Here is a 27,262-nt window from a genome sequence, read left to right as displayed (position 1 = left end):
CCACATAGTGCTGTCTGATTTGAATGATATCATCAGTGATGCAAATTGATTTCCTATATGAAAACAAAAAACCTTTGGGAAAACTTCCCCAAGCAAAACCTGGTTTATTTTTTCTATCTTGTGATGTTGTGGCCTACGCTATTGGAGGAAGAAAATATTCATTGTAACACAAATAGATTTGCAAGTTGCGATACCAAGATATGAAAATGACTCCTCTTCCAATTTCACATTCTCAGTTCTTTGCTAACGTATCAAAACATTTCTTTAGTGAAATACAGCATGTTGGATACTTGTATGTGTGTGTATATCTATTTAGCTATATCTGTCTAGATATATACTAAGATATGTAGAAATATCTCAAGACTGGAATTATTATTGGTTTACCAGTCTGAAGAGCCATCATTTCGTGGGAGCTCTGTTTTAAAATGACTCTGTAATGTCACACCAGTGATATACACAATCTTTTTTGAGTAATAGGATCTACTTTAGTAGATCCTTCTCATAAGAAGCACATTCTGGACAGCATTTCTATACGATTTTGTATAAAGAAAAATGTTGCAGTACAGGAATATCTCACCAGTGGCAAGATAGGGTTGTGGAGAAGCAGCAGCGAAAGACATTAGGGGAAATCATGAGAAGGGGCAAAATCCTGCCAGCTGTAGCAAAGGTGTTCTTGCTGTTTGTAGAATTGCGTGCCTTTACCTCTTGCCTACCAGCAACAGCATTCATTACCTGGAGCACGGTGGGATAGGAAGGGCTTTGGGATCAGAGTGGTTAGGGGATGGGGCTCCTGGGCAGGGAAGAGCTGGGTGCTTAGGAACAGGAGAGCTGGAAGGGCCAGAATTGCTGGATGGGAGGGATGAGAAATGGGAATGCTGTGATAGGATAATTTGGTTAAGATAGTGCTTCACCATCTCGCACTCCAACTAAGACTTTTGTTTGGGGACAGGGACACATAGGTCTTTCCTCCCTTTCCCACCACTACAGAAGACTGAGGGGTACTTCATTTTTTCTCTCAGGTGTGAGCTCCATTCTTTTTTCATCTTTTTTTTTTTTTTTAATTTGGCTACCTGAAATGGGCAACACCAGTCAAGAGGATGGGATGGACTCAAACTGGGCTTGAAAGCATGTTGACTAATTAGAGGAAATCTATAACAGAAATATATTTGTCTCTGCTGATCTTGGTAGTCTAAAGCAACCATGCCCTCAACTTAGATGCTTCAGCTGAGCACCTGAAGTTTGGTGGAGTGAATCTGGGGGAAGTGTGCTTGATGGTTGTCCCTGCTTTTTTTTTAAAAAAATACATTTTACTGGTCTCCCTAACCACTCCTGCAAACATGGTGCCATGTGATCAGAACTTCTTTCCATTCCCTTTGCCCATGGTAAATTGCATAAGGAATGGATTTGTTTGCAAAATAGAAAAATGTGAAGTGAAAAGAGTGTAAAGAATATGAATGAGAGAATTTAGAAAAAGAAAAACATCTGGGTTTGGTGACATTGATGTTGTAGTTTGTTTAGATATTATTGTAGTAGGGGCTATATAACAGTGAGCTGGAATGTTTAAAAGTTTGTTTTCATGCTGTGTTATTATACTGTAGGGCAGAGAGATATATTTATTTATATTTTCAAGGATGGATCTTTATGACATAAGTAGTACCATTAAAAGATCATAAACATAATTGGATTTATTAACGGTATGCTTCATGGCATAAAAAGAATGGGTGTGTTGCTTCTTTAAATGCTGGGTACAATTTCCTTCCTCTTCAGTAAGTTTGCCAAAAAAAAAAAGAATTAAAAAAGAGCTCATAGAAGTCAGAACTGGAAGGGACCTCAAGAGGTCGGCTGGTCCTTTCCCCTGCCTCAGGCCAGGATCAGCTCTACCTAAATGGCTCCTGACAGATGTTTGTCTAATCGGTTCCCAAAAGCCTCCAAAGATGGAGATTCCACAAACTCCTTAGGCAGTCTCTTATTGTGCTCACCATCCTCACTATAATAAAGTGTTTCCTAATGTCTAACCTAAATCTCCCTGATGCAATTTAAGCCTATTGCTTCTTGTCTTATCCCCGGTGGACATGCAGAACAGTTTATTCCTTTCCTCTTTGCAGCAAACTTGTATGTATTTGAAGACTGTTATGTGTCTATCGTGCCTTTTCTTTAGACTAAACACTAGTCATTTTCCTCTTTCCTTACAGGTACTTTGTTTCAAGTTTCTGCTCATATTGCATTCTCCTGGTCTCTCTCTAATTAGCTTGCTTCTTTCTTGAAGTGCTTAGACTGGGCACAGGATGTCAGGCAGCCTAAATCTTACCCTTTTCAATAGTGTGGAAAAGTCATTTCATTTTTCCTCCGTGTGACTCTCTTGTTTATTTACATATAATGTATATGTGTGTGTTTACATTATAGATGCCTAAATAAAAACTATATATACTTTTTTGCAATGCAGGGTGTTGCATGGGAACAGCCCTGTTCTCCTGTGCTGAGAGACTGTGCAGCTCCCGACTCTAGTTGCTTTTGCCAGCGCTGCCGCCAGCTAGGCGTTCCTTATTGTGCGCTGGACTTTGTGCTGTTGATTATTCCCTCCTCAGGCTAGTACTTTTCATTTGTCTGTATTGAATTTTATGCTTTTTTTATTTTTTTTCCCAGGCTATGCCTTAATTTGTTAAGATTATTCTCAAATCTTAAGTCTCCAGAGTGCCTGCAGCACCTAGCTCTTTAGTATCCTCTTCACAGTTAATAAATGATTTCTCTAATCCACTGGACAAGATAATTTTGAAAAGGCTGAGTAATATCAGGCCTGGGAAGGACTTTTGAGGAAACCCTCTCGGTACACCAGATACTCTGACAGTGAGCCACAGAGAGCTTCTTTTTAAATTGGATGTGCCAATCAATTTGGCACCTACGTCACTGCAGTTTTAGCTGGATTGTGTTTCTCCCACCTGTTTGTTCTATGAGGGACAGCCAAGATCTTACCAAAGTATATAGCACTTTCCTATCCACAAGACTAGTTATCTGCTTCTAGAAGCAAGTATGATTTGACATTAATTGTTCTTGATAAATCCATGCTGGGTGTTACTAATCGCTAGTTATCTTCTAGGGTCTGTGAATGGATTTATATGACTATTTGTTCTAAGATTTTTCCAGAAGTTGAAATTGGGTTAAAGTGGCTCTAATTCACTGGGACCTACATTCCTTCCGCCTTAAAAAACGAAACAAAACAAAACAAAACCCAGACATTTTCTGTGCTCCTTTCCAGTCTTCTGGATCTCACTCATCTTCCACAAAGTATGAGATTTTCTGTTAAATGAATGCATCATCCTATGATGTTCATAGAGTGCAGCAGGATGGATTAAATTCAAGCAGGTGATAAAGAAGTCACCCTGTAATTGGAGACATCAGATTACATTTCAGCATCATTTGTGTTTTGTCCAAGCTATAGAGTAAACCTAAAAATGTAAAAAGAAAGAAATGTTTTCAAACAATGCATGAATCAATGTGCAGATCTGTTAAGACAGGCTACTGTTTAGGTTTCCTCTTCCAAAAATGAGGAAAACATTCTGAAATTGATTTTAATTTATTCTCCAAACAAAAAAAGATTTTTAAAAGGATATTCCTGTTGTGCTAAGGAATAGTGTTATCTGAGGATTTTTCCCTGGTATGACTTAAGCAGTTGCATCTAAAGAAATCATCTGTGCTTCAAGAGAGTTCACTAGGGAAACCTTTTGACGTAACCTCTCATTTTAAGATTGTTCTTTGTTGGTGGCATAAATGGTAAGTGAGGCATCATAGAAGCAACAATCACTCTGTAATAGCACAATATATAAAACAAAATAAGCACAGTCATGACAAAGTGGCCAGAAATCACTGAACAAAGCAGGGAACAATCACATATGGAGAATAATGAAAAACAGACACATGATTCATTCAGATGTTCAAACACAAAAACCCTAATGAACAAGTTGGAGAGTTTTGGCTGGTTTTGCGTTTTGCCTCTCTCCCCCCCGTCCTTCCCTCTTCCCCCTTGTGCATTTCCCTTCTGGGTCTACTGTATTTTCTAATTTAAAAAGTAGGGGAAATTAAATAAAAGAAACCATTCAGGAGAAGCGCTGATCTTAAACGCGTCGACTCTTCTCTTTGCAGCCCTCTCCCCCGCCCTCTCCAAACTGGCTCGCCTTTGATAGACCTACGTGCTTCATGCAGAGGGAATGAGTAATGGTTGTTTCGCAGTACAGTTTCCATACCTCATAGCAATGGAATACAGAACAGTTAATCTGCCAAATACACAAGCCCATTTCTTAGAGTATGAATTACTGTCATCTGCATCTGCCCTTGCATACACTTTAATTGCATGCATACAGATTTACTTCCTGGTTTAATCAGGAGCTCGTATTATTTTGAGCATTTCACTAGGACCTGAGAAGATGAGCATGGGAAAATGACTAAAAGTCTTAAGTCCCACCTGTGGGAATTTTTTTTAATAAATAAAAGCTATGAATCACAGTAATGTGTAGGAGACAAACACTTCAACTGCATATTCTTCATTTTATGTATATTTTTTCAAACCATGCGCGACTTGATTCGTTGAATAGGAGTGTTTGCCTTAGGAAAGAAATGTGCCTAACATGATGAGGGGAACTATAGAGACTCTGTTTATAATTTTAATATTTCATTAAGACATTTTTCTTGTCAAGAAACCTGTTGTTAGCAATGATGTGTTCATTTTTAAAACACAGAAACTGGGATGCAGATAAGCTTTCATTAGGGTTGCAGTGGGTTTATGGTAAAAAAAAAAAAAAAAAAAAAATTAGGTCATCTATGTTAACCCACCATGTATCCCATACAATTTCATTTCTCCAGTTGCCCTGCTGTTTTTAGACCAAAACTTAAATCTTACCATGACCTATTTTATAAATTGAGAGTTTATTTGTGCAACAAAAGTGGGATAACTGCAGGCTTATTGTAAGTGTTGGAGATAATTGGAATGGCATGATAAAGTGCTGCTTCATATCTCCCACAAGGAGTTTGTCCTGCCTTGTGTTTTAAGTCAGTGGTGCTACTCATCTGCTTAAGCTGACCAGCATCCTTATGTATCCTAATGAATTGGAGCTTGATGAATAGGAGGCTTCTGCTCTGCTAAACAAAACTTTTTAGAGCATAATAGATACGACTTAGAGAGTACATTAAGCAATACAGTTTTATAACTTCAAATTTTAGTAATTTTTTGCACACATTCTATGAGGATTAATGCATATTTGTGATTATACAAATTCATTCATTTTCATTTTGTATTTATTAATTATTATTATTCCCAATATATTTGAGATAGCAAAATTTGATAGTGACTATCAACATGAAACAAGTCCATGTAAAATCATAAGCTGGTGAAGAAAGCGGCTAGGCTCCATGGAAAGCTATTTAGTTAATAAATTTTATTTATGGGGAATAAGCTCAAATTGCAATGACTGTGCTGTGTTATTTATGATTCTCAGAACTGCCATTTTGAGAGAGAAAAAAAATCGAGCCAAGTAGGTCTTTGCCTGATCACAGACTGTAAACTGTTCACACCAGGAGGGCATGCTCAGCATGTTTCAAGGGGAAATGGATCTTGTAGAAAGTAAATAATTTGTAAAACAGACTTATTTAATTTTGAAACTCTAGCTTATGTAAAAATAAATCAATCCTATTTTCGATGCCAGGATAGACAACAGATGTGGTGATTTTTTGTGTGCATTGGTTTTGTTTGTTCGTTTGCTTTGCTTTTTTTCCGATCCATTCCAAAGTTTTACGTAATCAGTGGCATAATAGTTCACAAGTTATTAAAAGTGTAGCAATATGGAATATTTTAATTTGGTGAGTTTTTGGACCATGAGGGATTTGTGGAAGCTGGATAGAGGCTGAGGGTGGGCAGGCGCTCTGCGAATTTTATGTATGGCTCTGTTAATCCATCTCACTGCTGACCTGCAGCAGCCCCTGCTAATGCAGTCCTGGGTCTCTTGAACAGAGAGTGCAAATTATGCAGAGTTGTGCCACTTCTGGTAAGCAAACCTGTTGATAAACCCAAATCTCCTGAGTCTGAAAAACAAAGTCCTGTGTTGTGTCACAGGTTCAGTCCTGCTGCTGGGATAGCACATGGTAGTATAGCATCAGGTCCTTGTGGAAGTAAAGGGACGTCAACACTTGCTTTAATTTCGTCGCTAGCGCAGAACCCGCTTGCCATCTGTCATTTAGTTTGGGAAGCTGTTACTATGAATATTTTTAAATAATGTTCTTCTTCCTACATGGTATGACTGATTTTATATTCTGCAACATTTTAAACCAGCAAAACAATACCAGCTTGCCAGGCCAAAATTTTTAGAAAATCATGAGATCCCTTTGAACATTGTGAGGTTGTTTGTTTAAAATTAGTAAATGTTTGGATTTTTTTTTTTTAGTTTGTTTTCTAGTTATTAAACCTTTATTTTCCACTCCTGTGATGCTTAGAAGAAAAGCTTGAGAACTAAGTATTTTTCTTTTGAATTAAAAACTGTTATTATTATGTAACCACATGAGACTAGGAGCTGGGTCTTTAGGCAAAACACTTCGCAAGGGTGCAGCAAAATAAAATGAAAAGAATTGCCAATAAGAAACGATGAGGTTGCTTACACAACAGTGAAAATATTCACTGAAGAGAAGGTGATAGTGTTGCAAGTTCTCACCCCAGCTTACCCCATGAGAACTTGTTTGCTCTGCAGGCTCATCACTATCATGCCGCTCTACAAATAATGACAATTTTAAGAAGTTATCAGCTTCTTGATTTAAAAAGTGTATGTGCTCATATTAAAAAATACATATGTAGCTATCCTTTTGACCTTGCAGATGATGGGTTTATAGATGGTTAGGTACACAAAGAAATGGCGACACATGGCAGAAGCGTGTGATGATACCGGCTGAGTTATTTTCCTGTCTACCGAGCACCTGTTGCGTTAACCGGGGGCATTACACGTGTCTTGGCAAATGTGTGAGTGGTTTGCAAATATGGTCCGGTCAGAAATTCTCACTTTAGCTGGGAGGTAGCGCTTCTCCTATTTGCCTATTTTTGAATGCCTTCCAAGGCTGCGGCGGGGGGGTATAAAAGGGTTTTGCTGAACTGTCCTGAGCCGCTCACCGCAGCGAGAGCACGGCCATGCTGGCGCTCCCCTGCCGCTGGGAGGACTCCGCTGCCCACCTCCGTGTCTGCAAAGCATTGCGGCACCTCGGGAAATGTTCTTTGCTGCATTTAAAGTGTTCTGTCTTGAGTTCTCTAAAAATTGCTTATTGAGTTTAAAGCCAGGTCCTCTACAGAGGAAACTCTTTTCTAATTAGTTCCCCAGACACTTTCTTAAACAGCTTCATTGCAATTAAGGAAAGCATTTCCTGGGTCATTATCTTTTCATAAATGAACTCATGGCCTAGCAAATATTTTCTATAAAGAGACCCAAGATGCTCAAGTATTCTGTGACATATCTAATCTATGATTATTCCAGGGTTCTTAATTTACTACTTCCAAAATTTGCAGGCCCCTATCGCTGGCAAATAACTGATTTAAATTTTTTTTTTGCTTCCAGAGAAGTAAAAAAATAAAATTTCCATTTATACACAGTGATTAAAGTTTTGGTTCATTGGTCTGTATAAAACTTTGCCAATAGCTTGGCATCCGTTTGAAGTGCATTTTGCGACTGGGTAATGCTAGTAGGCTCTTAGTGGTCTCAACTGACTTGAAAGTATTTCATATCACAGAAGTGAACAGAAGAGGGTATTTTTGTCTTTGAACAGTGGTTCATAATCAGCTTTTTTGGAAACTCAGTTGCAATGCACTGGCTATTTCACCTGTCTTGCAGAATCAGTTTGCTTAAACTTGAACTTTTTTTTTTTTTTCTGATGCCATGATATAACATCTCATGTATCAGTAAATTTGTTTAGCCTCTGGTTTCTTGAAGTCTGGTCATCTCCCCCAGTAGCAGTTGCCCTCAGCTGAGATGTTGTTTTATCAAGTCTCAAGACCTTCAGCAAAACACAGCTGAGCTGTGAAAAATACCTCTGGTAGTTCCACAGGAGAACATTTTGCCCTGCTCCTTAATTCCCTTAGAGTCTGTTCTATTAGACTCTATTAGAGTATACTGCATATGCAAAACACATGCTTGCTAGTGACAATCTGATAATAAATCCAATCGACAGACTCTTATTGAGCACAGTTACTCAACAGCAACCATTCTGCATCAGATTTGTTAATTATGGCATGACTTCACTTTTGCATTATGCCAGCAATCAGAAAAGGCATCATTTGCCTTTTCACCTATTAATACACATTCCTGGCTTTTGTTTAGAACAGTAGAACTACTTTACCCAAGTGAATTAAGTAAATGTTCTCTTTCTTGGTAGATAATATACTGTGAAAGTAAAGCAGTAATAGACCATGCCATCATTTTTATTAAATCTGTCTTCCTGGGTGTTTGAGGGCTGTGTGTCTAGAGATGGCATATGATTGCTAGAGGAGGAATATATGTGCAGCATAGGAGAAAAATCATAACCTCTGGCAATAAAGATGTAGCTCCCTCAATTCTGAACAAAAAACCCACTCACACCAGTTCAGGAGAAGGAACTGATGGGTGCTATTAATATTACTGCATCTATTTAGGCTATGGTAGCCGTACAGCAGTAAAGCTCTAGATGCTGATATATAGTACATAGAACAATCATCCTCTACAAAAATTAATTAAAAGACAGCCTTGTCCTATAGACGTTGCAGCCCAGGGCTTTGAAAAAGACCAGTGTCCACAGTTAAATTTAGGTACTATAAATAATCTTACGACTTTGAATTGAGTTAAACAACATTTTTGTAAACACTAAATTCTCAAAAAAAAAAAAAACCAAACCCAAACCTCTCCTTCAGATTTCCTGAGAGTAGCCTTACATTTGGATAATATTTAGTGAGTTTTTTCAGCTCAGAATATTTTGAGGAGAGCTAAATTTATATATAAGAAAAGAAGGAGGCCATGTTAGGGGTGGTAGAAGTGGCTCTCTTATTTGGCAAAATAGTTTTTATCTGACTGGATCGTCCTTAGAAGGACCAATGATGGGCTGATGTTTTCTTCCATTAGATGGCAGTGGTGTGATATGTGGTTTCCCTGGACCCCCAAATCACAAGTTTGACTTAAAAAATTACAAATAGTTCAATAAGAAAATAGTTCAATAAGAAAAATTTCATTTGGTTTATAATTTCAGAGCCTCCAAGCTTTCCATCTTTTCTTCACACACAATTTTTCAAATTATTGGCTGGTTTCAACCAAGTGTGAAAGACGACTAGAACTGTCAGATATAACTAGGTTAATAAAGTTTTCAGAAAACTGGCGGCTGTGGAGAGTGGAGGCTTAGCGCTCCCACAGAAAGAAATGCAGGGTGGACTGAGTTTTTATCCACTTAATGTAACCAGAGTAAATCAGCACTTGCTTGTCTATGGTGTAGCCAGAACTTGCGCTCTTTTTTCCTGACAAGGAATTTGGGAGGGAGCTAAGGATATCATAGGGGAGGACAGAAGTGCTAAGGAAGGCTTGGGGTGGGGGATTAGAGTGACTGGGGAAATTGTAGAGTGTCGCAGTGGGGATAGGACATGGGCAGAGATAAGAAAGGCAGGACTCAAATGCGTAAGAAAACAGGCTATGTTCATGTCATTGCTCATAGAATATTCTGTCTGATTCTGCATAATGGAGAAAGAACCAGAAATTTTGTAATTTTTTTTTTTTTGATACGATCTCTATAAAGATCTTTCTGCCACCTGCCCTTGTTGCTTGCGGTATTAGTTGTGGTGTTGTTGTTTATTAACTTATTAAATATGGAGCAGTAAACACCATTTATTTTTAAATGGATTAAAATGGACCTGCTGCCCTTCATGGCTTTTTATTAATTGAATATTTTTGCTAAGCTATCTGCTTTTGGAGGAAAGGTTGCAGCCAGGAGATGGGGGTCAATGGGGCCTCCATTTAAATGCATGTTATCTCTATGTTAATTGCCTGCATATTTAACCAACCAAGCATGTCATTCTGCAGAAAGTAAAGGGTTTTGTGGTCAACCTTTGATTATAAAACAGCAAGAAAAAGCCTGAGTGACCTGGTTTGCCTGAGGTGTCTTGGTTGCTCTTGTCAGTCACTTCAGCTCACTGTAAATTGCAGGGTAAATTCCACATAATTGATGGAACTTGCCTTTATAAAAGCCCCAAAACTGAGGACAAATCAGTGCTCAAAATTCCAGTGTTTATTTTCTGTATATTTGTTGCACATTATCCTAGTAGTTATTTCCTTTTTAACAAAACTAGATTTTATTGCTAGTATAGATAGTTACTGGAGAAGCAAGTCATGGATCAGAGAGTAAATATGCCTTGGGTTTTGTAGATAGGTACATTTTTATCAGATCAGGTGAATGTGATTTCTCACCTCAGAAAGACTTGCATAGCTACCACTTGCCTTGCTGTACTTTCTTGAACTGTTACTACAGAAGTGTTACAATAGTTACACTTAAAGCAGAGGGTGTGTGTCGTGGAACAACCAATTCTGAGATTGGTGGAATTAATAAGCCTTTTATCTGTGACTCTTTGCTGTGTTTGCTTTAGTGTCTAATAATGTGATTGAGCTGCAGCCTTTTTTGAACTAGTTTGAAATCACTACCTCTGTCAAATTGGTTTAAAAGAGGCAGTCAGCCCAAAAGTTATGGGGAAAAGGGGGCTGACAGGGAAATATATAGAGATATTTCTGCAGTATGTTCTTTACTTTGTTTTTTCCATAATGATTTCTAGAATTCAGATTGCTTTTTTGACCAAGTATTGAGTTGATATACCTATGGACAGTTACCATATCATACACCTATGGACAGTGCATCGTGTTAACATGTGAAACTAGGAATTTTTTTTCTGTCATGTGTATCACTCTACATTCACCTACATTTAATTTTTCCTGCTGTTTTACTACCTAGTCACTTAGTCTGATTAGGTCCTTCTGCAGTTCTTCCCAGCTGGCCCCCTCTTTTCTTTCCTGAATAACTGAGTCCCCTTGCTGCTTAGCCTCTTCTCTTGTTGGTTGAGAAGCGGGGTGTGCTATATGGGTCCTGGAACGGGTCCATGTGGAAATCTATTGGTGACGTCCCCCTATTGTAGGAAAGACCATGCCCTCTATCCTCTAGTTTTATCTTTTAGCCAATTGTTTATCCAAAAACTTTCCCTCTTATGCCATGGCTGCTTTGTTTCCTAAGAAACCTTTTGTGGGGGCCTTGTCAAATGCTTTTTGAAGATCTAAGCCAGCTGTGTTAGCCAGATCACCCTTATCCACAGGCTTGTTGACCTTTCCAGAGAACTCCAATAGGTTTGTGAGGCAAACCTACAAAAGTCAGGTTAACTCTTTCCACATGTTATATTTCCATTAATTTTATTCTGTTTCTATAATTTCTGCTAACTTGACATTGGGCTTGCAGACCAGTAGGTACCCAGATCTTGCCTGGAATCTGTTCAGAATACTGTCATCACATTTGCCACCCCACAGTCCTCAGGTACAAAGCTGCTTTTAAAAAAGGAAGCTACACACCACTTATTAGCCTGTGTAGTCAGCTATTTCATCCTGGAGCTCTTTTAGGACTGGGAGGGTGAATAACATCTGTTGTTGGCAATTTGTTACTGTTCACTTTTGTCAATTTGTCTCATAACCTCTTCTGTGGCCATTTCAAATTAAGAGTTGCATCTGTTGTTCCAGGCTTCCTAAGCAGCTGCTCTGTGAAATAGCACCTAAAAAATGTGATCTTTGCATTATATCCTGTTTTGCCCAGTCTGTGTCGGATAATTAAAGTCCCCTATGAGCGCTCCACTTTTTGCCCTTACTGCCTTTCTGCATCTTCCTCCGCATGTTGCAGTTAGTGTTGCCATCCTGGTTGGGCAGCCAGTAATATAGCCTTAACTCTCCATTAATATCAGGCTTAGCCTGATCATTTGTTTTGATTCTAAGTTCTCTTTAACAGATGGTAGTTCTTCACCACAGGCATGGCCTATTATATCTGTACCATACGTTTTATATCTTAGTGCTACAGTGGTCCACTCACTGTCTCCCTTTCACCATATTCCCTAATATCTCACTGTTTTCATACTGTGGTATGTACTCCAGTTCATCCATCTTATTTCTTAGGCTTCAAGCATTCAGGGAGATACTAAAGTTTTGGTTGTGTTGTCAGCACCATATTTAAGTGTCACTGTTTACTTTCCATCCCAGTATGACCACTACTGTCCTCTGGCCTGTTGTTTGCCAGAGGGATGGATATAGTCCTCACCCTCTGGTCTCTTCTGTGAACATCCCCATCCTCTCCTCAGAAGGATCTGGTTTGGTTGCTTGGGAGTGACCCTGCTCAGTGATGTCTCTGGAGGTGCTGGTAAATTCCTCCATCTCCCCGAGCTGCTCCACTTTAGCCACCCTCTTCTCAGGAGTCCCAGTTCTCCTGCTGAAGGCCAGAAGTTGCCTGTGCTGCGCACACGCACATGCAGCTTTCCCACGGGGAAGGCACAGATATGATCCTTGGCACGGTAAATTGGGTAACTCCCACTTTACTTAATTTCTTCTCTCTGAGTGTTTGATGGGGTGGTTCCCTCAGTCCCTTTCTGTCTAGGTAATCTATTTGACCCTTCCTCCTGTTGCTGCCCTAAGGACAAAAACAAGAGTCCAGTCTCCAACTTCTGCGTGGAGCCAAACTCTGTGCTGGCTCAGCTTAGTTCCTGGATGTGTTGGGGCTCTCCTTACTCAAAAGAGTGTAGGGAAGGATTAGTAGGGAATCTAAGACATACCATTTAAGAGAAGATTTAAAAAAAGCACAATAAAGTAGGGAAGGCACTGATTATGAAGAATTCAGTATCTGGTGAGTATTAGGCAGGGGAAAAAAAATACCTGTGCACAATGCTGACAGCAGAATAAGTGAGGGTAAATGAGCCATGATTAAATAAAGGGTGAAACATGGGTGAAAGTTTCTGGTGACCAGAGCAGCAAAGTTCTGGTATGGAAGGTGGAGCAAGCTCAGTTTTTAATGACAGGAGCTGTGTCATGCAGCTCTTCAGTCAGGTGCGGTGATGGTTCAATTGTCAAGTTCTTGTCCAGACCCATGCACTTGTATTTTGTAGAATTACCCCAATTTTACGAAAATGTTGCAAGCTCTGCGTGAGGCAGATATTGTCAGAAGTAGCTTTTCAGTGCATAATTTTATTTGAGTGCCATAATAATCTTATACAAGGAATGGTGGGGAGGGAGCAAAAAGGCATACCGTCTCTTTGGGCGGATGAAGGACTCTGGCTCCCGTGGACGTTGGCTCAGGGCTTTGGGGGCTGTGTTGCTCTCCCACACTCTCTGCCTTTCTTTTAGGCAGATTTATTCCTGGAAGATGCCTCCTGGAGTAGCTTCTTTGAGAAGGAGGCTCTCTGGCTGAAATGACACAGCTGTCTCTTTCCCTTAACCAGGCTGAGCAAGCGCTTTGGGGCACCTGGGCTTGCGGCTGGGAGGGAAGCTGTGATGGTTTGCCCAACGTGTTGAAGTGCTGGTGGGCAGGATGCAGAGGAGTGGAAGTCTTGCTGTGTTACGTTTCATCTGCTTGGGAATCGCTTGCATATTTGCCAGTGTGAGGCCTAGGAAATGTCTGTAGGTTTGCACATTAAAGAAAATAAAATAACTCCAAAATTGTTTTTGTCAGATTAACGTTCAAAAGCCTAGCAAGGTGAGCTTGCTCTGTTTTAGGAATGGATATGAAATGCTCCTCTATTATTTTAACTGGATGTAGATGCTATCACCCAGTCATTTCATATTAATAAGACTCATAACAAAATGGGATTTTCAGATTATGATTTTAAAGCCCCATGCTCCCACTGTGTTTTAGGGAAGAGTGAAAGCACATGTTGCCCACAGGACTAAGTGAAACCAGAAATTTCATTTCAGTTTGGACAGTCTTTTTACTGACACTCTGCTCCTGGGCTTGGCATTCCTGGAAGGGAGAAGAGAAGTGGAATGTAAAGGGGAGAAACTTTCCAGTCAACATTTGGTTTGAATTTACATATAACTAAAAAAAAAAAAAAAAGGAAAGAAGTGCCATTATAATTCCAGTGTTGTTCCACTTAAACCTCAGAAACACTAGCTGTTCTGTAAACTTCACATATGCCTTTCATTTTATATGCTGCATCAATGTCTCTGCATCATTATTTTATCCCAGTAAATAAGGGTTTAAGCAAAGAAAACTTTTCAATTAAAGGATGTTTAGATTGTCATATAGAAAAATGAACTTATTTTATTTATTTTACTTATTTATTTTATTTTTTAATCAGATTGCTTCCCAAATTCCTTAAGACAGAAAACGGAAGTGAGATCAGCATATCTGCTCTCCAACAGAGGTCCACCTTGTAGATTGCAGATCTAGTGTGAGGCTGTTCAAGATGATCTCTGAGATAGGGTGAGAAAGGCCTTTGGTTTTCAGTTGCTCCATACCAGACAGTGTTATCAAGGAGCTTGTGTTACAAGTGCCCGTCGTGTGTGTACATATGTGTTAAAGTACTTTATTCAAAGTTGATATATCAGTGCATCTCATACAATACCTTGCATCATTATAAGGCAAGAATTGACAGTTGTGAGCATTTAGACAGACATTATGCAAGTCATAATTCATAAATAACAACTAAAAATGTAATTTTGGACTAGTTATAAGCATTCCTAGAAAGACTGATTTAATATCAACAACCAGATCGGCACTGACATTTAAAGTTGACAGTAGGGTTCAGCTCATTAACGTTTCCATTTTGTATGTGTCCTTTACTCTGCCTTCTCCTGAATTTTCTGAATATATGAAGGGTCATATTAGGACGTGTGTACTTAGCATCAGATATGTGCCGAAGCACAGTGCTGAGCAAGGCCTTGAATGTCACTAATATCAATCTTCTTTGTAAACATATGGCAGCTTTGGTGCTTCCTGATGCTTCAGAGCTCATTTTAGGACAAAGGGTGTACAAGCTGACTATTACAGGATCCACAAATCTACCATGTATGCTAAGCCTCACTCCTCAGTATTTTGTTTTATAGAAGTATTGTCAGAAATATCACAGGCCTTAGCCTGAGGATATATTTAAAAAGCTTCCTCCCTCTTTGTAATGATGTAAAGGTGGTGTTCCAGGTCTGATGCACTTGGAATGAATTTGGTCATTACTGCTAGACTCCGTGTCAAAAATGTTATCTCCACTATTTCAGTAAAATCCTTGCAACACGCTCAATGATAGCCTCAAGGAGTAAGCGTAGCACTCGCTTGAAGAAGTCATTACGCTCCTGGCATTTGTGTTGGCTGCTGTGTGTGCTTGTTTTGAACATGTCCTGCTTGGATCCTTTGGATCACTTCTCAGATTTGGGGCTAAATCGTCATATGTTTGTCAGTTGCTCTTGAAAATGAGACACACAGGCACACAATATATTATGACTGTGCCTCAAAACCTGTGGTACTCTCTGGAAAATAATCCATTGCTCATTCTGATAGATGCTTACTTGATCTGCGTGCACAATTAACATGAAGCTGCACACAGGTACCATACGATTATAGTACATTTAAAGGATTATTTTGATGCTCAGTTCTACAAGCCTTTACTTCTATGAGTAGTTCGTGTGACTACCTCATTTGAACCTTAAATGGGGCTGCCAATTTGAGCAAGAAGTTTCTGGAAAACTGAGAGTTAATGCAGAAGAGTAGCGGGCCTTTGGCTTTGTGAGATTCTGAAGGGAAAGGAGGTATTTTACACCAACTGGCAAAGAGCTTACAGGGAACAGCTCCAAAGCTTCAGAAAAAGTTTCCCACAAAGACTTTTTTTTTTAAAGTCATGCTGCAGGAATTAAGTTGGAGATATCACTGACCAAAAGGACATTTTTTCTGAATGAGCCGAGAACCAAAGGAAATGACTCCAGGGTTTAAAATCCTTTTATTTCCTCTGTGGAAGATATCTGTGCAGCTGAAACTAACCATTCTGGCTGGCTCTGAGCCAAACTTTATGGGAACTAAGATTAGGAAGTCCTATGGTCAAAATAGCCATTGAACAAATTGCTTCCAGTTTAAAGCCTCAAATTTCCTGATAGAGCTGCAACATTTAACCCTTCCTTTTTTCACTTGGGTGAACAACCTGCCAGTTATTAGACACGTACTGTTGATCCAGCTGTGATCTCCGCAGGGCTCTCAGGGTTGCCTGCAAAACGTTTGTTAATTTTGGCTTGTAGGTGAGACAGGCAGAGCAAAACCCACAGACATGGCAGGATAGTTCCAGGTGAGGTTTCCCACTTTAAATAGTGGTAAACAAGAGGCCAGATTACCAGCTGCCCCGGGGCATTTTCATCTTGCAGTGCTTTTTCAGGAATGTTTTGTTTTCTTTTATTTTATTGTGGGGTTGGTTGGTTAGCCGGCTTGCTTGGCCTTTGGAAACTGAAGCGAAGAGGCAGCAGCGGTGGCAGTCCTGCCTCTGAGCGCCTGCATTCAGCCTGGGAAGTGCTAAAGCCTGGAGCACCGTAGCTAAACTGCTGCTAGTGGCCTAGCACGTGGGAAGGAGGGCCATGGCGTGAGCTAGGTAATTTCCAAAGTAACAAAACACTCAGAATGATGCAATTTTCCGTGTGTGTTTATTGTTTTCTTTCCCCGTAGACTTCAAACCGTTTGGCCTGTGATAGGTAAGGGCACGCAAAGGAGGGCCCAGGAGGGTGGCAGCGGGAATCGATGTGAGAATTAGGAGCAGAGTCCGGGGTACGTGTCTTACCCAGCCATGCGCGGCACGACGTGGGGGCAACCTGTGCCTGCTCCTGCATGCACGGGCCGTCATTTCTTTTCCATATGGATAATGCTTCAAAGCGGGGCTTGCCTGATGCGGCCGTACACTGCTGTCTGCGCAGTTCTTGCAGAGGATGTTGGCAAGGGTAACGCAGTCGTGGAGATGTAACAGGATGTGGCGACACCCGCTCTTTCTGTCCCCACCAGAACTGTTTTATTCCCCAGAGTGTACGTGTCTTTGTGCATACTTTGTATATTAGGCGTTAATGCCTTTGTACAACCTAAATTTAAAAGTCCTAAATCCTCGGCAGGTGTTTCCATCTTCTCACCTGAGACTAATTCCCAGAATAATAAATCTCATTATTAGTAAGGTTTTTTTTCTTTATACTCAGCCTAAATTTTGCTTTTCCTAATTTAATCCCACTAGTCTTCATTAGCCCTCCTCCCCTACCTCTGGGCACCACACTAATTAATTCATCTCCCTCTTTGGTTTTTGCTTTTTACCCTTCAATATTATAGTTCAATGTTATAATGCCTTCCTCTTTTCTTGTATTTACTCAGCCCAACAAATACATTTTAGCTGTGGCAGTCTTTCATTGTAAAACTGTTCCTACTGACCTCTATTCAATGTTATTCTTCATCAGTGAACAAACCTTCTGTTTTGTTTACAAATTGCTGGTATCTAAGTGATCAGAACAAGATACATTACCCCAGGTAAGTGTGTGAGTGACATTATAAACTGGGAATTTGTATGTCAATGCCTTTGGACAGTTTTTGTTTGCTTTCTTTTGTTTTTTGGATTTTTTTGTGTGCGGGATTGATCATACTGTCTATGATCAAGTTTTGAATCAAATCAAAGATCTGACATTTCTTAAATGTATTCAGGAAGTCCTATTTTATAAATATTGAGAACATCGATGATTTTAACAATTTGATGATTTTCAAAATGTGTTATATATGTGGGTGACCCGGCATGAACTTTTCAAAAGGCTCAGTTTGAATGTCTCTCCTTTTCAACCAGCCCTACTTTCTGAATGATTTCTAAACATTCCGAAGGCCATTCTTTCTTATTTTGCCCTTCATTGGTAATGCAAATAATCAGTCTCTCTGTTACTTACTGATGTTCTGTCATGTATTCATAGACAGTGATCGCATCTCCCCTCACTTAGTTTCCCCTTTATCTTCTTTATGCTCGACTGAATGCAGGTGAACTAAGCAACTCACTAAGGAAACAGATGTATAGTCTCTCATTGAAATCATCTGAATCTTGATCAAACCCTCATTTCTTCTCTTCCCTCTCCTGAAAAGAGTGCCCACAAGCATTCTTCTGTTTAAACGTCTGCCTTCCAGTAACAAAGGGAGAGGAGCGCCATCACGCTTTGCAAATCATCTTAAAAATCCCACAAAACCAGCCCGTGAACAAATAAAAGCTGGAAAGTGCACGTCCATGTCATCTGGCAAATATGGCATATACCATCACAAAAAGTAGGACTGATAGAATTATCAATTCATAATCATGAATTATCACTTGATGAGGGGTTGTTTCTGTTGGGACCAATTCACCAACTCTTTGATTTGCAAAAAGCCCTGTAAATTATCATTTCACATTTCCACCAGGCTTGGTTTTTCTATTTGGCATTTCAGCTCCTCTGTAAAAATATTATTTGTGGTTTTTTGGTCACCTGACAAAATGGAAATCCTGTCTGGACCATGTCCCTGTGGAAGATTGATTTGGAGGAAAGGCCAGGCTGCCTGAAAGCAGTGAGAATGCTGCTTGGCCTGAGGAAAATTGCCTCAGGCCAATAATGAATGATAAACAGGAAAATTAGGAATAAAGAGTACTCTGTAAGGATATTCCAAAGTCATACATTTTTAGTCCTTATCTTGGAGATGATGGAAGACTCCTAATTCACATAACAGAAGCAACTAGTAAGCCTGAACTGGAGAACTGTCACAATAATGAACTGCTGTTAGCTTGGGAGGTTGTACTTAATAGGCATACGACACGATTTTGCAGCGTCTGTATTTAAATGGATCAGTAATAAGACTGGATTATTAATAGTCAAAACTTTTATTCCTTAAAATAGTTTAAGATCGCCTCACAGGAGGTCTATTAGTCTATTTTGAGATCCCTTTCATGGAAGGGGAAACAGGCTGCAGGAGGAGGGAGGAAGAGGTTATGTCTTTTATCCAAAGCCACAGAGGCAAGTGTCGTCGAAGCTAGAATTAAACCTCCAAACTTTTCTTTGCAGTTCTATGTGTATCTCACAAAAAATTCGCAACTGAATGTTGCAGTATCTCCAGGGACTGGAGAATTCATGTAAACCATTTAGGCCAGAAGCTATTTGGTGTAATTAAGAAAACCAAAACAGAGAGTCCTAGCAAGTGAAATAGTTACTGACTGACGACTGGATAAATATCTATAATCTGCACTTTAAAATCCTAAGCAGTAAAACTGAGTTTAAAAATGAAGATTGCCTCTTTAATTCCATGTTTTTCACATTGCACAGTAGTAGGAAATATATTAATTTCTGGGCATGCATACTGCTAGAGTAACTATGAATTTATCTACTAAAAATAGGCATCAGTGCACCTCTTACAGGTAGTAGCTGCAGTGATTCAGGTAAATAAAAATGTAGAAGTAGTGCTGGATGAACACTGAAAAATGTGCCACCATGCATATGCATTTGAATATATAATGAATTACTGTGGCCATTTTCATACATCTTTATGGTCATTCTCCATTAATATTTGCACAGAATGAGTTTTACTGCAGTGAATGTTCATGGAAAGTACCATTTAGATTAGCAGGAGACATATTTCAGTCTTTGGCAGCCAGGGGAAGAGGATGCCATCAGAATTTTCCATCAGAAAGCAGAAGCATGGTCACGATACTTTGCTGTTTTAAATTTAAAGTAGATTAGTCAGTGCTTTGTTTGTTTTTCTAGAGAGAATCAGATTAACTGCTGAATGTAATGTTACAAAATGACAGTTTTCAGAGAGTTAAAAAAAGTCATGACAAATGACTATGAATTATATATAAATATTATAAAATCTGTGATTTTTGCAGCTCCTCTCATTTTTTAAAAAAAGTTTTATTTTAAATTGGACATTTCTGGAGGGATGACCTTGAAGAAATTCATAATAAGTCTTCTGGTGAAATATTGATACGTGTTCATTTACAGATATGGCCACAGATTTTTCTAATTTGCAAACATTTTTGAAAAATCTTGAGCTTTCATTTGAACATTTGGGAGTGAAAACAATCATTTTATAAAGTTTTGGTTTCCTGGGGGCTGTATATCACCACATGTGGCTGTTTAGCAGACGGGAAATACCATGGCTGTGTAACTGTTTTGATTGAATGTAGGAGGTATAAACTCTCTTCATTTAAGAGTATCTTCTTATCAGACCTATCTTCTGAAAAATGCAGCGTTTGCAACAATTCCCATCAGTCTAACTTTAGTTTCACCCTCTTTCCTCCTCCTTTTTTTGTAACTCTCAATCTGATTTCCTAATCTGTTGTTGCAAGCAAAGCTAACATGCGCAAATCCCACTGGCATCGCTGTCCCCACATTTATGGTTTCTAAATAGCTATTCCCTGACTGATAACTCTTTTCGTGAAACCACCCAGGCAGAGGTATTGCGAGTGGAAATCAAGAGTCATTCTTCCAAAGTCGTTAGTTACTACATTGCCACGAAACCGGTTTGGTAGCAGATGGCCCTGTGGTGCTCTGAGGTGTAGGACAGGAGTAGAGCTGCACTTCCACCATTCATCGCCCAGGATTAGAAGTGACAGCCAGCTCTTCCCTTGGCTGACTTAAACAATCCCTATCAAAATGAGTATAGTCATACTATGCTCAGTCATTTCATGCGGTAATGTATGCTAACAACAGCAATGGGATGGAGGAGATGATATTTTGCATTCCCTGGGCTGTGTGGGTGGGGTTGTGCTGGTCACACGTCTCCCACGCTGTTATTTCTAGTAATATTCTCCGTGTTGAAGCTTGTTCCAAATGTCTGAAGTACTGAGGGGGAGGGGAATGAAATTTCTCTTTGCAGCACTTTCCATGTATTTTTTCTTGAGTGACAGGTTGCTTAAGTTCTCTCTGCTTCAGTGTTTCCCCATCTGGTATAAATGAGGATTATCTGTCTATCTTGGATGCCTCTATGGCTTGCATTGCTCAAGTACCAGAATGCCTCACAGTTTTGAATGCATTTGATCTCCCAACACCCCAGGATGTGGAGGAAGTACCATTAATCCCATTTTACAAGACTGTAAAGAAAATGTGTGGTAGAGAAGGTTTTCCAAGTCAGTGTTTGCCATTAGACAGTCCTACCTCTGGTTAACAGTATATAACACCCAGAGTAGGCAGAGGATCTTGAACATAGCATGTACTAAGCCTTTGCTTCTTTTTGTCCTCCTGGGTGAATGGGTCAGCTGGATAGTTGAGTTGGCTAACTCTGAACCTATTGCCTACCTTAGCCAATATAAACACTGCTTACATTATAATCCTGATGATCTTTTGAGAAATGGACCATAACACTGACCATGCCAATGGTACTTCTCAGTGGGCTGCAGGTATTCCTGAGTTTGGAACTGGGTGGCTGAAGGTGATGTTTGTACTATAGTCTAACCACTCCTTTCCCTGGCCTTAAGAGGAAGTGCACGAGTGAAATGAACTTGCCCTGATTCACGTAGCAAGCTGCAACGGAACTGGGTGGGAAGGATCCCAACAAAACTGAGGGCTGTCCTGAGAAGCATTGGACATGCTCCCAGCTCTGAGGAGAAGCAGAAGCCAGACTTGAGCTCAGCCTCGCAGCGCTCTCTTTCCTTTAGCCAGAAGATTGCTAGGGTAGAGGCGTTCATTCCAGGGACAGTGCAAGACAGGTCAAAGTCCCAGTACAAGTTGTGATGGGATGGTCTCCCTTAACTCTCTGTGCAAATTTGTCATTAGGAGGCACAGGCCTTTTGTTCAGCATCATCGGTGTCTTTTATTTATTAACATGTGGGGATGGTTCAGGACAATAGCGCTCAAAACTCATTCCTGTTTTCTGACCTTTATCAGCTCTCTCAGCAGGAAACAGGCACTATGATTCACTCTGAGTCTTTCTTCTCTAGACCTTCATGACTTATGGGACATGGACATCTTTTGAAAATATCTGTACTTTCTTGACTATCTTTAGTTTTGTTCAGAAAATTAAAATTAGTGAAATCTGTTAGGCTGCTTAAGTTTGCAGGGGTTATAAGCTCTGTGTTACTGCAGGACATTCTGGTATATGCATTTGCATAGGTAATTTTTTTTAAAGCCTAGGAGACATTTGGGATATAATCCCTGTCTGGGATATAATCATTCTGGGGGTTATGCCTGTTATTATTGCATTGCCCAAAGTGCATGCAAATGAAGATACTGTGGTTCAGGGATCCATATTTTTGTCCTTGCTCCAAGTGGCACAAAGATTTAGACACACGGGTCCATACGTCCTGTCTTGTCTGCACCGGCTGATCATATGGCATGAAAGGATGAGGGTTTTCAAGGCCCCATGTTACTCCTTAGACTTCTCTGCATATGTGCTGTGGGCAGGTGCTCAGCCTTCATTTCCTCCCTCCTACTAGAGCAAAGGACAAACTCTTATCTCTCAATACATTAAACCTGTCAATGTTTGACAGAAGCAGCCAACAGATTGATGAATGCGAAGCAGCTGGTTTTGGGGGGGGTGTTATTCTGTAATTGATAGGCCAGCATTTTGTAAACAACAAATGCTGTTTTGTCTTTTCAGAAAAGATGTCTTTTCAGTGATTATTTGAAGAATTTTAAAAGAGAAAAACAAGTTCTATTGTGAACACCTCTAGTGACTCATCCTAGGGTCACCATTTCTGTGTGGACCTTTAGATCTCCATAGCTAATGACTACTATTAAAGTGCTGGAGGGGATTTGACACAAGCATTCACAGTAGTTTTAACAATTTTTTTTTGGGCAGTAGCAGAGCATTTGGAGGTCAGGGATCCTGTGTTGTTCTGCAGCATGAGAGTGGTAGGATTATAGACAGACAGCGGGTTTGGGAGGATCGTTCCCAGATGCAGTATGGATTTGCTATTGATCTGGATCCTATTCCTGGTGCAGCAGAAATGAATACTTGTCTGCCTTCTAGGGTGTAGGGTATGAAATTGGTTTCTCTCATACCAACTCCCTCCCTTGCTGTCTGTTGCTCTTAGCTTTACTAAACCTTGCCTGCCTTTACAGAGTAGGCAACCCATGTTGGCTGAAATTCTGCAAAATCTGGTATATGCCCATCCTTTTCTCCAGAAAGGTCTTCCTTAAATCCCGGCCTAGTATGTCATACCTGGAACAGTCTTTTCAGCCATCTGCCTTACATTTTCTAATAAATTAAAGTTATATTTTTATGAGAAATTATGTGAAGGGCTGAAATTGCAGGATTGCTGATGAACATATCAGAGTAGGCTCTGCTTTATTACAAAATCTCTTTAAATATCCTCTCTAACTCATATTAGTGGCAATAATTAATAATTAGGAAGGGAAAAATCTTTTTTCTAATTATTTATTTGGCAGGAAGCTTTTTCTAGGAACATAAGTAAATACCAAAGGAACAGTGGGTTGAAAAATATTGTGCAAAGTTTACGTAAACAAATTATGCAAAGATAAACACAAAAATCCAGAGTGTGGGCTTTTGGCTCTTGATTAATGAGCTTTTCCGGTGTTTTGCTGGACAGGATCACTTGGTTACACCATGCTGTGTACAAAACCCTTCTCAGGCTTTGCGCATCTGTTTCTGGAAATATCTCACCCAAGATATGTTTTTATTTTAAAACCCTGATGTATATCAGTAAATACAATAGGCAAATTGATCACAGTGCAAGTTTGAGGTCATTGGAGTTGTACCAGGGGACACTTTGGTCCCAGCATCTCTTTTCTTGCAAATGGCCACCCAAGTGCAGTAGCAATGTACTCATAAGCGTAGTAAGTTTCTTTTTTTCTTTCTTTATTTTTTGTCTTTAGCTATTTATCTGGGCACCGAGGGTCCTATTTTTGATTCCACTGAAGATGTCAGTAGAAGGTGTCTTTTACCTTCCTCCTGGGTGTTTGTTTTCATCTGTTTTTTAGAATAAACTTTACACTTGCCGGACTCCTGTCACTGTTCTGTGACAGATTTAGGCAGGCGGCCTTTATCCAAAGGGCCGTGTAGGCAATAAAGAGTCGACTTTATTCAAGCCTCTCTCTTCTGGAAGCGACTGAGTGAAGAGCACAAAACTCTTTAGGAGTTGTGATCACATCCCTTTTCATAACACAGGACAAAACAATTCCTGTTCTCTTTAACATTTCAAGGAAAACAAAAAAACCTTTGTTTTCTTTTTTCTTTTTTTAAAGCTCCGGGACCAACCTGCAAACTTAAACATACACATTGTACTGGCCCTTAAGATCAACAGACACTGAGTTCAGACTTAAGGTTTTCTATTAAATCTTTGTTTTAAACCCCAGATTTTTATTTTGTCTTTAGATTCTAGACTGCAATGTCTATCCACAGAATGTCACAAGTAAACAAGAATCAACCTAAGGGAAAGAAGAGACTGCAGTGACTAAATCAGGATGTTATAATTACATATGGCAAATACATAATGTTCAGTAGGTTTTTGGTTTTGGAATCCAGAATATGGTGGCAAGGATAATGTAGTGGTTATTTATCAGTGCTAGCTCCAAATGCTTTGTTGCACTTACATCCCACATTAAAGTAACTTGTGGATTTGCATTTTCAGCATGTTTTGCATGTTTGTTTCAGTTCTTTAACAGTGCAGTGATTCAGCTATCCTGAAATAACACATGGATAACAGCTGTAGGAAATCATGCAAAAATTTTTATTAAGCACTAGACTCTGGAATTGCCTTTTTCCACTACAAATGTACTGACATCTGGGTCTTATCTTCTGGTTAATTCCAGTGTGCCTCCTGGTGTAACACACGGACAAACAAGAGGAAAAACAAAACAAAACCCACAAAGGAAGGAAACAGAAAATTAGTGTTCCTTGTCTTTCAGACATTGTGCTCCAGAATATCTTTCAGATTTTCTTTATATGTCTGTCTGTAGGTCTGACTTCCAGAGGAGACAACTACAGGAAGTCAGTATAACAGAACTGTCTACCACTGCTACAAAGTTTGAGGTTTATTATTTTCTACCAGTCAAATTACAATTGCAGAAAGTATGTCCAGAAGGTAGAAGCAGGTGGCCTTCATGGGTCTTGTTACTGGACATTGAAAATAAAAGGGATTAGAAACCATTCTCAAGTTTTCTCAAAGCCTTTACAGTGAGAGATTAATGTAATTTCAGCCAGACTATAACAGACAAAGCAACAGAAGTACCAGCTGTGTAATGGTTGACTGTCTGAATAGCCTGAAATTTATATCTAAGCAATTTTTTGATAAAATCAAGATTTCTAGGTGCACTTCATACATAAGCTTTTGAACACTGATCTTTCTTTTATTTTAAAGACGTTAACATCAGAGAAATATGGGTTTTCTCAAAAGTAAAAAAATGTTGCAGTGAAATATGTCTTTCTCCAGATGGTAGTTAGTGTAATCTGTATGATGTTTCATTAGGCTACAAAACATATTACAGGCTTCAAATTATCAAGACAGCTAGGTAGTATAAACCTGTTGTTGTGAAGGACATTCAGTGTAATATTAGCATAAATTCTGCAGTTTTAAGTGAGATGAAAATGGGGCTATGTAAAAATAATACTTAGAGAACACAGGACTGGTAAGGGACCCCAAGAATTTATGTAGTCCATCCACCTGATCTTAAGGCAGATTTAACAATATGTGATTTATTTCCTACAGTTATTGCTCCATCCTATCCTGAAAATGTTCTGTGATTGAGATTCGATGACATTCCCAGACAATGTATGCTGTGGGTAGCCAAAGTTTTTCTGATGTCTAATCTAATCCTTGCTGCACTTTAAGCTACTCTTCCCCATGAACATGGAAAAATAGTTTTACTTTTACACATTGCAGCAATTGTTAATTTGCCAGAGGACTGTTATGCTATCTCTTCTCTGCCTTCTCCAGTAACTGACCCCAATTATTTCAGTCTTTCGTCTTAGCTCATATTATGTAGACTTGTGATTATTTTTCTGGTTCTACTCTGGACTTAACCAGTTGGTCATGAAATGTCATTTTCATAAATGGACACAAAACTCCAAACTGAATAGTGGAAGGATTATTTTAGCTGTTGTACACACCACCTTTCTGTTCACATACAGCAGTATTTTTTTATTTTTTTTTTGGTGCTAGTGTAACATTGTTCAGTTTGCTAGCACTATAATCTCAGATTCTGTTTTTCAAAACAGTTGTCGGGCAGTCATTCCCCTTCTTAATTAAAAAGTATGTCCTCAGTATGACCTAAGCGTCATATTAAATTACTTTTGTTGCAAAATATTTTCTTACCACTTTTTATTCTTCATATTTATGTGGTAAAGTCAACAAAGATACGAGGGAGTCAGTAAAGGCTCATATGAGCAAGTTACTGTAAGGCAGCAAGTTCTTACATGCTCCTCAGTAATTATTCAGGTCCACACACCACCAATACATTTGGGTAAATGTGAGTTATTCAAGACAGTTTACCTTCAGCAAAAAAGCAATAAGCTGCTTTGCATTTTTCATGGAGTATGAACTTGCAAAGGAGTAGGCCAAACAGTTGATAGATGGTAATTTGTTCTTCTACCGATACCTTGGTTTCATCCTGAACTATAAGAAAAGCTAGTTAACCATGTTTTAAATACAAAGGCCTTTATAAGTGTAGGATATAGTATTGTGGAAAAAGTTTCTCACCAAAATTAAAAATTGTAATGAATTTAGAATTGTGAATTATTTTTTATTCTTTCTATTTATTAGTGATACTTTCTGAGCCAGCTGACTTCGGGGCACTAGGAAATTTTCTGGCAGTGAGGAAAAAGAATCTTTCTATTTTTAATAATTCCGTTGAAATTTTTAGTCATCCAGTTAAAATTACTCGGAGAGGAATCCACAGTCCCATTTTAGAAAGTCATATTTCAGGTCTGAGTCTCATTTTAAGGATATTTTTTCCTTATGTGCAAAAGAAATTTTAGAAGCATTTTTAAAGTACAAAAAAAAAGGTGTCTGATTGAATCCCATATAGTCAACTTGCAAGGGTTGGCTACAGACATATGTTCCCACGCAAGGGACATTTACATGTGTGTATGTATATAAAGGGGCATTGCAAGTGAGGTAAGTGACTTGGGTTTGTGTTTACACAGCTGGTTTTAAATGCCCTGTTGTGATATCTAGAGCCTTCATCTGCCTGCTCAGAAGTCACCACTTAGAGATTTTTCAGTGGGCAAAAATCTTCTGGAGCTGGGAATGGCGTTTGGTTCAGTTGTTTGGAAGCTGCTGCTTCCCGCAACAGTTAATTCAGAAGTGTTTAGAAAC

At 39.3% G+C, this 27,262-nt stretch overlaps 1 protein-coding gene across 11 annotated transcripts in view; it reads left to right on the top strand.

The window, feature by feature from the left end:
• RBMS3 (RNA binding motif single stranded interacting protein 3) overlaps positions 1-27,262 on the top strand; it is a 722,481-nt gene that overhangs the window by 394,235 nt on the left and 300,984 nt on the right. The gene's annotated exons all lie outside the window — the stretch shown is intronic.

The sequence above is a fragment of the Apteryx mantelli genome, chromosome 2 (genome assembly GCF_036417845.1).
Source record: "Apteryx mantelli isolate bAptMan1 chromosome 2, bAptMan1.hap1, whole genome shotgun sequence".
Lineage (NCBI taxonomy): Eukaryota > Metazoa > Chordata > Aves > Apterygiformes > Apterygidae > Apteryx > Apteryx mantelli.
This window is presented reverse-complemented; position numbering and strand designations above follow the sequence as displayed.